The sequence below is a fragment of the Jaculus jaculus genome, chromosome 5, assembly GCF_020740685.1.
Source record: "Jaculus jaculus isolate mJacJac1 chromosome 5, mJacJac1.mat.Y.cur, whole genome shotgun sequence".
Taxonomy (NCBI): Eukaryota; Metazoa; Chordata; class Mammalia; order Rodentia; family Dipodidae; genus Jaculus; species Jaculus jaculus.
In genome coordinates, this window is record NC_059106.1 from 97,746,622 (window position 1) to 97,761,686 (window position 15,065).

A 15,065-nucleotide genomic window follows, 5' to 3' on the forward strand; every position below is an offset into this window, starting at 1 on the left:
AAAAAACAAAAAGAAAAAAAAAAAAAAAAAAACCAGAAAACACTTGACTCTCTTCTGAGGAGAATGCAAGTAAATAATTCCACAAATACGTGATCATAACCTCTAAGCCATCCTGATTTCAACATAACATTCTTAATATTCCAGTGACACCCCATCTCAAAAACAAACCAACATATAAAAGCATTTGGAAAAAAACAAAACCATCAGTTGCTGTGCTCAATAACAAAGTTCGTTAAGATTAAACATATGTACTGCCCCTTAAAAATCTTCAGAAATCGCCGGGCGTGGTGGCGCACGCCTTTAATCCAGCACTCGGGAGGCAGAGGTAGGAGGATCGCTGTGAGTTCAAGGCCACCCTGAGACTACAGAGTTAATTCCAGGTCAGCCTGGACCAGAGTGAGACCCTACCTCGAAAAACCAAAAAAAAAAAAAAAATCTTCAGAAATTGCCTTTTTTTTTTGCTGCAAAACAACCTGATTTCTCACAGAAAGTCCCTTTCATAATTCTCACTCCTGCCCCCTCCCCACACTGACCCCATCATGCTTAAGAAGTGATAGAGTGGCATGTCCCTCTGTGCTTGGCACCACATAATACCCTAGAAATCATAAAGTGGCACATACATCTGCAGTTCACTTGCAGTAGCAAGAGGTTCTGGAGTACCCATCCTCTGTTATCTTCTCACTACTGGACAAACTACCCAACCAGAAGCAGCTTATGAGAGGAAAGGGTTTATTTCTTACAGAATCCAGGGGAAGTTCCATCACAGTGGAAGTAGGCAGCTCTCCAGCATGAACAGCACAGAGAGAAATCAACACCAGCGAGCACAAACAGCCAGAGCCCAAACAGCTCTTTATGTACCTTAGGGCTGGACTAAAGGATTCACCCCCAATAACATCAACTCCAATAGGCTGCTAGGGGTTTAAGTTACAACATGAATCAAAAATATCTCAGGGAGCCGGGTGTGGTGGTGCATGCCTTTAATCCCAGCACTTGGGAGGCAGAGGTAGGAGGATCACTAATTTCGAGGCCACCCTGAAAATGCAGAATTAATTCCAGGTCAGCCTGAGCTAGAGTGAGACCCTACCTTGAAAAACAAAAAAAAAAAAAACAAAAACAAAACAAAACAAAAAAAATCTCAGGGGCTGGAGAGATGGCTCATGCATCAGGAGTTCCTTTGCTGTGGCTACAGACCCTGGCATGCCTATTCTTTCTCTCTCTCCTTCCACATGCCTTTAATCCCAGCACTCTGGAGACAGAGGTAGGAGAATCACCATGAGTTGAAGGCCACCCTGAGATTATATAGTGAATTCCAGGTCTGCCTGAGCTAGATGGAGACCCTACCTTGAAAACAAAAATAAAAAAAAAAATAAAAAAAATAAAAAATCTTAGGCAAACGGGGCATGGTGGCACAAGCCTTTAATCCCAGCACTTGGAAGGCAGAGGTAGGATTCCAGTGGGTTCAAGGCTAGCCTAGGACTGCAGAGCTCCATATCAGCCTAGGTTAGAATAAGACCCTGCCTTGAAACAAGCAAACAAAATACCTCAGGCTCTGGGGGATGAACATTCACATTCAAACCATCATACCCTCTCTCTCTTCACAAATAAATAACCTCTAAGGCCCCTGTTTTTTCCACTTTCTATTTCTCTTTCTAATTTTTTAAGGGAATTATTTATGAAAGAGAGAGAGACTGAGGATGAGTGGATGTACCAGGGCTACCAGCCACTGCAAAGGAACTCCAAATGCATGCACCACTTTGTGCATCCGGCTTTATATGAGTGCTAGGGAAATCATTAGGCTTAGGCGAGAACCATAACCCCTGAGCCATCTCTCCAGCCCTCTTCTCGAGTTTTAAGATAACCATGATTACTAGTGCTGTTTGTCTTGTCTGGACCAAGTGTTTGCAGGTTCTTGGAATCTTATTCAAGAATTAGAAAAGCCCATACAAAGTAAAGCAGCAGGAAGCCTTACTCAAAGTGACAGCCTATGACTGGCCACGTCTCAAGCAGCAGGCCAACTGAGCTAGAGCACTCAAGAGCAGTGGACTATTTCTGGAGACTTTCTTTTATGGGGCCCACAAGGAGTAGTTGTTAGGGGTGGGATGCAGGTGGTCTTTTGGCTATGATTTGTAGGTTTGGGTTATATATGCCTTAGTTCAGTGCACATGTCTTTTCCTATGACGCATACTGAATCATGCATAGGCATAAATGGTAAGTAGGGGTTTTCACTAAAATTTCACTCTGAGAACACAGTTTGCCTTACTGCTTTTGCCCCCAAAACCAGTTCATGCCAAATCAACCCCCAGCCTCTAGGTCAAGGTGTGCTTCTGCAATTCAACATGCTTGAATAGAAAAGAACCCCAAAAATGGAGCTACCACAGAGTTGCTGGAGAGAAGCAACTAATAACATTTTATAAAACAGAGTATGCGTGCAGTTCCATGCAGGTGGGGGTCCCAGTTTGCCAAGTGCATTGTTAAAAAAGAAGTATAAAGTTCAAAGCCATAGAGTCCCAGGTTGCTAAGCTATCCCTAACTTCCTGACCTATTACCATGATCTTTTGCATTTGGAAACACAGAATACTGGGCACAGAAAGGCATACCCTATGCTGGATGAAGGAGAATGTAGAATCTGAACAGAGATTGTAATGTTTCAACATGGAGGAAGGGTGTGTAATGAGACATCTGAGATCATTGCCAAACTGCAGGCAAAAATAGTCAGGGAGAAGTGCTGATGGGTATCTGAAGCCAAGCACAAGCATCCCATGTTTGGTGAACCACTCTCCTGAATAAAGTTGTCAAGCAGACATTAGTCAGTTGGCAGAACAGAGCATGAATCAGAGTGGTGGGTAGGAGTCTATAACTGCCTTTTCTTTATTTGTTGTGATGGGATACTGCCCAAGTGACTAGTGTATTTCATGCTGGCTTATTCTAGAAAAATGTTTTGTGCTTACCTTCTCTATTACAATCCACATCAACTCTCCACCATCACTTCTTCCTCTCAACTCATAATTATACTTTTCATTGCAACCCAAAGGAAGGCTTTCCATACATCTTGTTGCTGCAAAAGACTATATTCACCATTTTCCATGTCTAAGTGTCAGCTTGCTGGGATGTGCTCACATGATGTAATAAGACAAGCCAAGTAGGCCAGGCATGACTAAGGACGCTATCATCTTTCTAATTCTGGATTTCATAATTTTATTCATTACTTGAAGTACACACTCATATTGAGAGGTTCTTATCCACTTAAATTTACTGATTAAATTCTTAAAGGGAGAGCAAGTACATTTTTTTTTACCTTTTTAAGTATTGCACTAGGTAACTTATTTTGATTCTGATAAGAATTTAAGATTTAAGCTAGGTTTGGTGGTGTACACCTGTCACCACAGCACGCAGGAGATGTAAGCAAGATGATCAGAAATTCAAGATTATCCTCAGCAGGGCTAGCGAGATGCCTCAGTGGGTAAAGCATTTTCTGATTCAAGTTCAAATCCTCAGCACCCATGTAAAGGTAAGGTGGGTGTGGCAGCCTGCCTAAAATCCCATCACTCAGGAATAGAGACAGGATCCCCAAGGCAAATTAGTTAACTAGACTGGCTGAATTAGCAACTCTGGGTTCTAGTGACAGACCTTGCCTCAGCAAATAAGACAGTGACTAAGGAAGACCCAGTGTCAACCTCTGGCTTCCACACACATATGCAATCACATTTATACTCATGTATGCATGCCACACACACATAGGAGCAAAAGAAGAGGCTAGGAAGATGGCTGTGCAGTTAAAGGAGCTTGCTTGCAATGCCTGCTGGCCCAGATTCAATTCCCAAGTCACCCAGGTAAAGCTGGATGCAAAAAGTGGTTCAAGGCCTTGGTGTGCCCATAAACATACACATATATATACGCATGTGTGTGCAAATAAATAAATTTGTTTTAGAAAACATAAGAATAAAATATCATCCTTAGCTATAAGGTGAGATGAAGGCTAGCCTAGGTTACATGACTATGAGAACGTACCAGAAAAAAAAAAAAAGAAAAGGCTGAGAGATGACTTAGTGGTTAAGGCACTTGCCTGCAAAGCCAAAGGACCCAGGTTTAGTTCCCCAGGACCCACATATGCCAAACGTACAGCGTGGCACATGCATTTGGAGTTCATTTGCAGCAGTTGGAGGCCCTGGCACACGCATTCTCTCTGTCTCTCTCTCTCTCATAAATGAATTTTTAAAAATTTAAAAAGAAAAGAAAGAGGGATGAAGAAATGGCTTAGTAGTTAAGGCACTTGCTTGCAAAGCCAAAGGACCCAGGTTCAATTCCCCAGGACCCACATAAACCAAATGCACAAGGTGGTACATGTGTCTGGAGTTCCTTTGCTGCGCCTGGACACCCTGGTGCACCCATTCTCTTTCTATCTGTCTGTCTCATTCTCTCTTTCTCTCTCTCTCTCTCTGTGTGTGTGTGTGTGTGTGTGTCCTTCTCTCCTCTCTCTCCTTCAAATAAAGAAAATAAAATATCTTTTTAAATAAAAAGAAACAAAGTGAGGAAGAAAATAGAGGGAGAAACAGAAAACAATTCAAGATTTAACACTTAGAAGAGGCTCCAAAAAAGGTCAGATTTTTTTTTTTTTTCCCCTAGCTAGATATAGGGTATGCCTATAATCCCATCACTCTTGAGGCTGAGGCAAGAAAGTCATGAATTCAGAATTCAGAGCCAGTCTGAGCTACATAGCGAGTCCAAAGCCAACCAGTTCTGTATAGTAAGACTCTATCTCAAAAAGAAGGAAAGAGGGCTGGAGAGATGGCTTAGCAGACAAAAGGTGGCATATGCATCTGAAGGTTATTTGCAGTGGCTAGAGGCCCTGGCCATTCTCTCTTTCTATCTACCTTTCTCTCTCTCTCAAATAAATAAATAAATAAATATTTTAAAAGAAGGAAAGAGTAGAACAAGATTTTTAGCAGAATTGTGAATGTACTGATTTGCAAAAAGGATTCTGTTATGCTTAATCTCAGGTTCAAATGAACAGGATTTAAAAGCACCATGTCAACATGTCTCTGCGCATGTACTTAAGGGATTTTCTAGATGAAGTTAACTGGAGTGGGCAGAGCCATCCTGACTGTGAGTGACACTAGTCCACGGCTGGGATTCGAGACTACATCAAAAGGAGAAAGCTAGCTGATTAGCAGTAGTCACCATTCTCTACTTTCTGACTATGAACACAGTGGGGCTAGTTGCTTCAGGCCCCTGTTGTCTGTCATGCCTGTCCCACCTTGATTAACTATAAGCCAAAATTATCCCTTCTTCATTAAGTTTCTTTGGCCAGATAGTTTGTCACAGCAATGAGAAAGGTAACTTACACTGACGCTGAAAAGAATCTTCTATGGTTTTCAGAAGAAATGAGCCCTTTCTCCTCCTCTGCTTGATGTGCATTTTTCCTGAAGTGTAGTTCATCTTTAATAACATGCAATACTTGCATTCTTATGAAGCCAAGGTAGAACAGTCAGGTGGAAACAAGGATGTCAGTAGGGGAGGCGATTGGAAACTGTAGAGTTTCAGGATCCTGGTAACAAGGGGAAAAACAAAAGGATTTACATATGCCTATTTTACTTTTGAAAATTTAACATATTGGTTACATAAATCATCCTAGTGTAATTGTTAACAGCATATAAGACTAGATGAAAACAAATGAGATGCTAGACCCATTCTTATCAAGTGGGAAATAAAACAGAAATTAATAAATTAATATCTTCTAAAGCACAGAATCAAAACAGAGAGTAGCACAGCTCATAACTGCATAAAAGAGACAAAAGAATAAGTTGGCTACTGAGCACCAGCTATTCAAAACCAGCATGCCTGTGCTCCCAGCGCTAGGACAGTAACAACCTTTCTCTTGCAGGTAATGTTTAGCCAACAGCTGCATATAATACAGATCTTTTCTAATTATACCATCTCCATATATTCTGTTTTTATTATGGAAATCCTCCCCATTAGAGAAACGCCAATTCATTCAATTCCCATGCTGGTCTCAGCACTAAGAATACAACTAGGAAACACCAGCACATCAAAACTCTAGTATCTAGTGGCCCTTCATAAAAACCTTAAACAAGTGGTGCATGAGAATTCTGGAATCCTGGCTGTCATGTACTAGGTATATGACCATGGAAATTAATTGACACTCTAAACCTTGGTTTCCTCATCTCTTCTGTGGGGATGGCAATGATAGGGACTAGGTATGAGGTACCCCCATTTTGCAGACAGCTTGTCAGGTTTACAGACCCCCAAAATAATAAGCAGATATCTATATGGCTTGATAGAGCCAATGAGCACAGAGATTTAGTAATAAGTCCAGAAAGCAGATCTAGGAACCAAGATCCAAAAAGCAGGGACATCTAAAAGGTCTAAAGCCCTGATTTGTGCAGTCTGACCAGTAAGTTCTTTGTCTAACTTATCAGCCTATCAAGAGCCTCCCCCCAAATGCATTCAGAGTAACCAACCCAATACACCCCCACTTGATACTTAACTTACATTCCCAAGGATATTAAAAGCCATGATTCAAGCCACTAGGTGCCCAACCCACTCAGGACCCCTTCCACCTGGGGAGTTGGCTTTACTGTCACTTTCTCTTCTAGTAAAAGTTTTGTTTAACCTGCCCTTCAACCATGCCTGCACTCATCATTCTTCATGGATCAAAAAGACAAAAATTTGAGGGCTAGAGAGATGGCTTAATGGTTAAGTGCTTGCCTGTGAAGCCTAAGAACCCCGGTTGGAGGCTCATTCCCCAGGACCCACGTTGGCCAGATGCACAAGGAAGCACATGCATCTGGAGTTGGTTTGCAGTGGCTGGAAGCCCTGGCATGCCCCTTCTCTCTGTGTCTCTCTCTCTCTCTGCCTCTTTCTCCCTCTGTCTGTTGCTCTCAAATAAATAAATAAACAAAATTTAAAAAGAAAAAGACAAGAATTTGAGAGCCACCTTCTGGCTTTGTTGCCCTCAAAACTGATAATAGTGTTATTCCCCTGTAATATGTCCTTAGGATGGTACTACCAAATAAGGTGATATTAAACTGGTAAGGACAAATACTATTTAATCTCAATGAATTAGAGGTTAACTTTAAATATTAAAAGTTGGGCTATCTATAAGAGAGAAGATACCAATAAAAATAAAATCAGGGCTGGAGAGATGGCTTAGCGGTTAAGCGCTTGCCTGTGAAGCCTAAGGACCCCGGTTCAAGGCTCGGTTCCCCAGGTCCCACGTTAGCCAGATGCACAAGGGGGCGCACGCGTCTGGAGTCCGTTTGCAGTGGCTGGAAGCCCTGTGGAGCCTATTGTCTGTGTGTCTGTCTGTCTCTGTCTCTCTCTGTCTCTCTGTCTCTCTCTCTGTCGCTCTCAAATAAAAAAACAAAAGTTAAAAAAGTTAAAAAAATAAAATCAGAAATGAAAGTAGGAGGGGCTTGGGAAGTGGTTCAGTGGTTAAAGGCATTCATTTTGCAAATCCTGTTGGCCTGGGTTCAATTCCCCAGCACCTACTTAAAGCCAAATGCACAAAGTGGCACATGTGAGACTCTGACACTCCCATACTCTCTCCTTCTCTCAAGTAAATTAAAAGTAATTTTAAAAAGGAAATGAAAGTAGTAGCAAAGGGGGAAATATGAAAGTGGAGATATTACTGCTAACCTTACAGAAATAAAGCATTAAAAAGCATACTATGAATAATTAATTGCATTCAACAAACTAGATAATGTAGATGAAACAGACAAATGACTATAAGCACACAAGTTATCTAAACTGACTCAAGAATAAATAGAAAAAAATCTCAGCAGACATAACAAAAAAAGAAATTACATCAATAAGCAAAAACTTCCAACAGAACACAGTTCAGGTGGGGACTCTCCATTGTTGAGAGCTCCTCGCGGGGCCAGCAGCAAATCAACAGGAGCCTGCGCCTGACCTGACAGCGCCGAGCACACCGGAAGTGCCTCTCTCGCACAGGCCTGCAGGAGCACAAGAAGCAGCATCATACAGAGACCAACTGACGTCCATAGGAGCCAGAAGACAACGATACAACTCCTCTCGCGTACACCAGGCTTGGGCATCCCAGAGCAGTGAGATGGCTGCTGACGCCAAGGGCTCCCCCTCGCCCCTCCCCCTCACGACACTCAGGAACCAAGCCAAGTCCAGCCAAAAAAGCCCCAAGGAAGGAACGCACAGCTCAACTCGATGCAAGTGTGCCATCAACTCTCTTAGAAAGGTGATTGCTCTAAACTTCACGGAGGCATTGCATAGCCCAAATCTGGTTACCCCAAAGGCATTGCATACCCCAAATATGTTTTAACTGGGATTACAAATTGCACCCCCTCTCCCATCAGTATAGTTTGCTACATAAAATATCACCTAGACAGAAACCCACCCCACCAAGGAAGAAATACCGCTAATGTCATGTTTTTAAATTTAATGTATACTTTTATTTTTTAATTAATTTATTTATTGCAGAGAGAGAGACAAAGACAGAGAATGAGCAAGCTAGGGCCTCTAGCCACTGCAGACAAACTGCAGACTTACACACTACCATGTGCAGCTGGCTTATATGATTACTGGGGAATCAAACATGGGTCCTTAGGCAACTGTCATAACCACTGGAGCAATCTCTCCAGTCCATGTATACTTCTTGTTAATTTAATGTACGTTTTTTGATAATTTGTATATTATGGTTACTTTGTTTGTCAACTGTAGTATTTTTAAATCTTTCATTTCCTGGGTTTTTTGTTGTGTTGTTGTTGGTTTGTTTGTTTGTTTTTTGATTTTTCAAGGTAGGGTCTCTCTCTGGCTCAGGTTGACCTGGAATTGACTATGTCGTCTCAGGGTGGCCTTGAACTCACTGTGATCCTCCTATCTCTGTCTCCAGAGTGCTGGTATTAAAGGTGTATGCCACCATGCCCGGCTTTCATTTCCCGTTTTTTAAATCTCCATTCAGCATATATATGGTTTTGATTTGGTTTATATACTGCTCAGATTTACACTACTTGATCTGGATAGTTCTTTTTCTAACTTTTTTGTTGTTGTTGTTTGTTTGTTTGTTTTGGTTTTTTGAAATAGAATCTCACTCTAGCTCAGGCTGACCTGGAATTCACTATGTAGTCTCAGGGTGTCCTCAAACTCATGGCGATCCTCCTCCCTCTGCCTCCTAAGTGCTGAGATTAAAGGCATATGCCACCATACCCAGCCTAATCTAAATATTTCTCTACCTATTTTATGAAGCACTTTATTTTTTCTCTTACATACAACTCATAAAATTTGCCTTTTGTTTCTATCTCCTTTCTTCTTTCTCTCTTTCTTATTCTTTTCTCTTTATATGTCTTTACTATTACCTTCCACAGTTCAGCAAGAATAAGAAAACACCAAATATTACAAAATCAACATGTGATAGGAATTATACATACCTTTCAGTAGTAGCTCTGAATGATAATGGTCTCAATTCCCCAGTCAACAGGCACAGAATAGCAGACTGGATTAAAAAACAGAGTTCAGGAGCTGGAGAGATGGCTTCGTGGTTAATGTGCTTGCTTGCAAAGCCAAAGGACCCAAGTTCGATTCCCCAGGACCCACATAAGTCAGATGCACAAGGGGCACATGCGTCTGGAGTTTGCAATTGCTACAGGCCCTGGCATGCCAATTCTCTCTCTGTCTTTCTTTTCTCTTTCAACCTGCAAATAAATAATTAAAAATTTAAGAAAAAACAGAGTTCATCTCTCAGTTGCTTCTAAGAAACCCACCTCACCATCAAAGATAGCCACTACCTTGGGATGACTACATGGAAAAGGGCATTCCTTGCTAATGCAAGCAAGAAGCAAAGTGGTATCACTGTTCTAATGTCTGACAAAATAGATATCAACCCAAACTAGTCAGAAGATGTAAAGAAAGCCCCATCATATTGATTAAGAGACATTACAATTTATTTTAGTAATACATAATAATTGGCTTCTTTGTGACATTTTCTCACATACATATTTTAATCATATGCACTCCATTACTCTCTTTATCCCCCTCCTACGCCCACTGATTCCTTTTCTTTTCCCAACTAGTCAAGCTTCTACTTTCATGTCTACCAAATACAAATCTTGAAGCTGAAGCATATAATCACTGAATTGAAAAATTCACCAGTCAGGGAAACTTCTCTAGTAAGAAACTGAGGGCTGGAGAGATTGCTCAGTGGTTAAAGGCACTTCCATGCAAAGCCTGACAGCCTGGGTTCAACTCCCCAGTACCCACGTAAAGCCAGATGTGCAAAGTGGTTCATGCATCTGGAGTTCACTTGCAGTGGCAAGAGGCCCTGATGTGCCCACTCTTTTTCTCTATTCATTTCTCTTCCTTTCTCTCTGTCTCTCTCTGCTTGTAAATAAGTAATAAATAATTTTTTTAAAAAAAGAAATTATCCCTGACATATAGCCTGCAATTCTAAACATATATGTACCAAACATGGGTGTATCCAATTTCATAAAGCAAAACTACTATATGTAAAGTCACAGATTAATCCCAGCACAATAATAATAAAAGGCGACTTTAAAATCCCACCTCAGGGTCCATCCGCAGTGACCCCCTTCCTTTAGCAAGGCTCCACCTACTAAAGGTTCCACAACCTTTCCAAACAGCACCACCAGCTGCAGACCAAGTGTTCAAGCACCTGAGCCTATAGAGGACATTTTTACATTCAAGTCACAACATATGTGATACACTGAGAGCAGTCCTAAAGGGAAATTTACAGTCACTGTGCCTACATTAACACTGAAGAGAACTCAATTAAATATCTTAATGATACACCTTAGGGCCTTGGGAAAACAAGAATAAGCCAAAGCTAAAATCACTAGATGAAAAGAAATAATTAAAACCATCAGAAATTAATGAAATGGAATTTTTTTAAAGTACAAAGAATCAATGAAACAAAGAATTGTTTCTTTGAAAAGATAAACCAGGTCAACAAACTAACCAAAACAGAAGACTCGAAATAATTGTTTAAAAAAATGAAAAGGTAATAATTACAACAGATATCAATGAAATTCAGAAAATTATTAAAAACTAACATTATACTAAATTGGAAAATCTAAAAGAAATGGATAAATTTATAGATGCATATGGCCTAACAAAAATTTCATCAAGATGGGATAGTTTAAAGAGCTTTACAATGTGTAACAAATACAAAGTAGTAATTAAAAAAAAAAAATTCCTGAACCATTATAGAAGAAATAGCAGAAAGAATGTAAGAGCCAAAGGATGGAGAGGAGTGCTTTGGAATTCTGTCTTCCAGAAACTATTGCATATATAGCCTCACAGTGGCTAATGCTACCTACAAAAGACCTACATAACATGAAAACAACAACACAAAAAGATTATATCAAAATAGCTGTATGTGGTGGCGTATGCCTTTAATCCCAGCTCTCTGCTGGGGAGGTAGAGGTAGGAGGATTGCCCTGAGTTCAAGGCCATCTGGAGACTACATAGTGAATTCCAGGTCAGCCTAAGCTAGAGTGAGACCCTATCTCAAAAAGAAAATAACAATAATAATAACGGGGACTAGCTGGAAAGAAAAAGAGGCTCAATGGAAGGGGATCATGGGAAGTGAGATAAAGAAGGGTGGTATGAGGGAAATATGATCATGGGCCAGACGTGTTGTTGCACGCCTTTAATCTCAGTACTCGGGAGGCAGAAGTAGGAGGATTGCCATGAGTTCAAGGCCACCTTGAGATTCCATACTGAATTCCAAGTCAGCCTGGGCTAGAGTGAGACCCTACCTCAAAAAAAAAAAAAAAAAAGAAAGAAATATGATCATGGAACCTTGTGCATATGTATGGAGTTTGCCAATAGAGAGGTTAAAAAAAAAAACTTATCGGGCTAGTGTTTAGCAGTATATGGTGCTTGCCTGCACAGCATAAGGACCCAGGTTCAATTCCCCAGTACCCATTTAAGCCAGATGCACAAGGTGGCACAATGTGTCTAGAGTTTGTTTTCAGTGGCTAGAGAGTCTGGCATGTCCATTCTCTCTCTATCTGCCTCTCTCTCTCTTTCTCAAATAAATAAATAAAATATTTTTTTTTAATTCTGGAGCCTGCAGTGTTCCAAAACTCCACAGCTTTTTAAAAAATCTCCTGAATGAAAAAAGTCCACACACAGAGGATTCACTGCTAACATTATAGTATAGTGGAAAATCTAAAACAAATGGGTGTAATTCTAGATGCACACAGAGTCTACACACAGAGGATTCACTGTTACATTTTACTCTTATTCCGTAAGATAGAAAAAGAATGAACACTACCAAGCTAGTTTTACGAAACCAGTATTTTATTCCCTGCTACCAAAATCAGGTAAAGACACAACAACAAAAAAGTATGGACCAATCTCCAGGATAAACATAAAATACAAAAATTCTCAATAAAATACTTGCAAACCAAATTCAAGAACACATCAAAAGATGCCCATCAACTGATAAAGGAATAACAAAAATATGGAACACATTGGAATTATTAAACTATAGAAAAATGAAATTTACAGGAAAATAAATGGAACTAGAAAATACTATACTGGAGCTGAGTGTGGTGTCACACACCTTTAATCCCAGCACTCAAGAGGCAGAGGAAGGAGGATTGCTGAGAATCTGAGACTACATAGTGAATTCCAAGTAAACCTGGACTAGAGTGAGGCCCTATCTTGAAAAACCAAAGGGGGGAAAAAAGAGAAAGAAAATATATACTTCATGTGGTAAACGAGACCCAGAAAGGCAAATGCTGTATGTTCTCCTTCATGTGTGGATCCTAGCTTCAAATTGTTAGATTTGTGTGTTTAAATTGGAGTCAGTAGAGGAAAGGGAATATGGGGGATAATAGAATACACATGATATGACAGTAGAGGAAGGGAAATGGGGGTGGTGGGTAAGCAGGGATGGAGCAAAGGATGGGGGACAGAAGGAGATAGGAGGAAGGTTAACCAGAATTAAGGATATATGTAAAAGCTATATGGAAGCCTACTATTTTGTAAGCAAATTAAACATATAATTTTTTTATGAGAAAATGTTTTATTCTACAAAGCACTCTGATGGTGATAATTCAGCCTGGGTTTTTAACACATTTGAACATATATGGCATTGAATGAAATAACAAGGGGGGAGGGATCACTGACAAATCTGACATGCCATTATCATATAAAATGACACACAAACCAATATTCACATGGAGAGTCTCAAAAGGGTACAGGTGAACATGAGCTGAGTGTGCTTTGATTTTATAAACATATAATTTTTTAAAGGGCTTGAACAAAGGTACATGCATGGGTAATTAAAGCTGCTCCCAGAAGCCATAGTTTATAAAATGAAAATCCCAATGCCAGGGGAGAGATGAGTTGTTGATCAACTACTTCAAAGAGGATTCCGAAACAATACAGGCATTGCCATTGCTCTTAGATGCTCACCAGAAGTACATGGTGAGTCTTTATTGCTGAATATACCACATGCTTTGGTTGCAGGCCAAGTTAAGCTTCTTATGAATGTAGATGGACATAAATCTCCAAGTTCTAGCAAAGTAAATCTACAGGACACTAAGGAAATGCATACCTGTCACTCTTACCAAGTTAGAATGTACAAGGGTGATTCAGCATAAAAAAACAAGCAATCTTGCCGGGCGTGGTGGCGCACGCCTTTAATCCCAGCACTCGGGAGGCAGAGGCAGGAGGATTGCCATGAGTTCGAGGCCACCCTGAGACTCCATAGTGAATTCCAGGTCAGCCTGGGCTAAAGCAAAACCCTACCTCAAAAAACCAAAAACAAAAAAACCAAAAAACCAAAAAAACAAAAAAAAAAAAAACAAGCAATCTAATATATCACAGCAATTTAAATGGCCACAGAAAGAAATTTGACAAAATCTAACATTTTTGTAATAAAAGCACATTTAAAAAACTAAAAAAATAGAAATAAAACCTTCAATATGATAAAGGGCATCTATGCAGAACCTATCGTATCAATGATGGGAGATTAAAAACTTGAACCCAATATTATGAACATGGTGGGGATGCCTGCTTTCACTACAGGAACTCAACATGGCCATCATACCTGGCATACAATTGCTTCATTTTAACCTTTATCTGAGCTCACACAGAAAAGGGGTTGTGAAACGGTGGAAAAGAAATGAGCTTCTGCTACGAACTGGATGTTTGTGTCAACCTCAAGTTCTTGTATAAAAATCCTAAGCCCTAATGTGATGTTATTGGGAGGTCATGAAGTCATGAGGTCTTGAGGACCAAGCTCTCACAAGTGAGACTAGTGCCCTTAGAAAAGAATCCAGAGGGCTTCCTCTCCCCATTCTACCAAATGAGGACAAAATGAGAAGTTGGCCAGTGCAGCCTGGAAGAGAGCCTTCGGCGCAATGCAGCTCTGCTGGCACCTAACTTGCTTAAAGCTGCACTTGCAAGGCAAGCATGTTGGTTTTAATTAGAGCGCATTGATTTGAGGATGGGAAACCTGGGAGTCTGTCCTTAGAGTGAAAATATGAAAGAAGAACATTGGTGTCTCTGGCCAATCCTTTTTGTGTTGCTACTGAAATTGCTCAAAATTTTATTGTCAAATGCTGCTTTTGACAATCCTTCCATTCTCACAGAAGTTCTGGCAAATTTCACTGCCAGAATCCCATAAAATGCTATGCTTTATCCTGAAAAACTCAGCTCAATTTGGTATTTATTATGCACCTACTGTGTACCAAGTGCTAGATGAGACTTGGACTAGAGAAACAAACCAACTCAGTTGTGACATAATTAAATTCTGGGCTCTGTCCTGAAGGATAATATCAGAAATTAGTTTCATTTGTAAAACAATCTTTTCCCTTCTCAAAAGTAAAGTTAGGGTGGGGAGGTGGATAAAATGCTTGCTATGCAAGCATGAAGACTTGGTTCAGAACCCCAGCACCTAAGTGCATGCCAGCGAAGTTTGTTGGTTCATTTTCAGTCCCAGCACTGGGAAGACAGAGATGGACAGGACCCTGGGGCAAGCTGGCAAGCTAGACATGGAATTTGTGAGCTCTGGGTTCAAATGAGAGACCTCGCCTCAATAG